We start from the raw sequence: 1,921 nt of genomic DNA, 5'->3' as shown, positions 1-1,921 counted from the left end.
TAGGTTGTAAGACATCTCGGCTTTGTCTTCGGTGCTTGCTGTTTTCCTTGCTCTTGTTCTGTCTCTGTCCGCCTGTCTCTCTCTGAGGCCTCATGTGGGGGAAGCCAACTACCCTGTTGTGAGTAGCCCCATGGAGAGGCCAGAGCTGTAGGTGGCAGAGAACTAAATCCTCCAGCCAACAGCCCGCGAGGAACCGAGCCTCCTCCCTACAGCACCAGCGTGAGATGTGCGCCAGCGTGAGATGTGCGCCAGCACATCTTCAGAAACCACAGCCTCCTGAGGGACCTGGAGCCAGAACCAGCCTGCTAGGCTGCTCCCTGAGCCTCAGAAACCATGCAAGATAATAAACGGTGGTTGTTTTAAGCTGCTAAATTCCACGATACATTTTTGCACAGCAATAGATTACCAATAACATGTATGTTTGAAATTTTCTATAACAGGGTTTGGGTTTTTTTTGAAAGCACTTGAGTTATCCAAAAGCAGACTTTTCCTCAACCAGCGAGTCAGACAGCAGTGCAGCGGGACAGTCTGCTGTGGCCTTCCGAGTCTACAAGGACAAGAAGCCTCAGAAGCAACGTGCGGAAGGACCCGATCAGAAGACTCTGCTTTTGGCCAACTGAAGCTGAGCTGTGTGCACATAAAGCTGATGGGGCAAGTCTCAGTGACAGAAAACAAGCAAATGTTCCTCAAAAATCGAGAAATTTCCAAAAGATAGCAAAGTCAGTATTTCACATTAAGTTCAGTTGCAAAAAATGCCCTCCTACGTACAATGCAATTGCGTGTACGTGTGTGTTTGTGATGACTTCTGTCTTGGCCTGAGTTCCCTGCCAGGCAGTGGAGGCCAGACCGAAGGGCCCCGCCTTTGCGGAGCTTCACAGTCGTTAAAGGAGGCATGATTTCACTATCACGTTCTTACAATTCCACATACAAGTGCTACGGGGTGGAAGCCGGTAGGTGCACCACCCCCAGCAGCTGGTGTGCAGCCTTTAGGGGTTTGGACCCCATGAGGAGAAAGAGGAGTGCTTGCTGGGCTGGGCCTGGGGTGCTGTGGGCTCAGGCCAGGCCGGCCCTGTTTTACGAGGCCCCTCCTGGTGCCACAAAATGTTCCTTGGTTTCCTTCTTGGGCAAATGTCTGAAAACTGCCAACAACTGGAGCACACAAATGGAGAATTCTGGGATCTGTGATGAACGGGAGACTGAGGAAGCCTTGTTATCTCTGCCAGGAGCTTGGGAAGTCATGAAAGTCAAGGAATCCCTCAGGGACCTGTTTCTTCCCTGAAGTGATGCTCATGGCAATGCAGCAAAATGTGCTGGTCCCCGAAGAAAAGGTGATGTAGTCTGGGGAAAAAAGCCGGGGGCTGCAGGCCTGGGGCAGCCCTGGGAAGGTAGCCACAGACCTCTTTGCAGAAAGGGAGTGCTGGGGCCTGAGTGTGCTTCTGGCCCTCGAGCCATGCTCACCAGCAAGGGACCGGGGGCAGAGGGCCACCTGCATAGCCTTGGACAGGTGACAAAGCCATCAAGAGAAACCCCGGAACACAGGTTCGGGCCAAGGGTGACCTGGACACCGTTAAAAAAAAAAAACTGCAGGCCCAAGGTGGAATCATTTGCCCCCAGGACAGCAAACCAAGACTTAACTACAGTTTCAGTGGCTCCCAAGAATGTGACCTTAAAGCGATCAGACCGGAAACTCTTCATCAACACTGGGGAGGCCACCTGCCTGGTTAGACCCCTGTGGCCCTTCCACCAAAGCAAGCTGCCCTTGCCTGAAAGCATCTTTTTTTTTTTTGAGAAAGAATAGCCCTGAGTGTTATAACATCTGCCAGCCCTCCTCTTTTTTTGCTGAGGAGGACTGGCCCTGAGCTAACATCCGTGCCCATCTTCCTCTACTTTATATGTGGGACGCCTGCCACAGCATGGCTTG

The sequence above is a fragment of the Equus quagga genome, chromosome 11, assembly GCF_021613505.1.
Source record: "Equus quagga isolate Etosha38 chromosome 11, UCLA_HA_Equagga_1.0, whole genome shotgun sequence".
In the NCBI taxonomy this organism is placed as follows: Eukaryota; Metazoa; Chordata; class Mammalia; order Perissodactyla; family Equidae; genus Equus; species Equus quagga.
Note: the sequence above shows the minus strand (reverse complement) of the source record.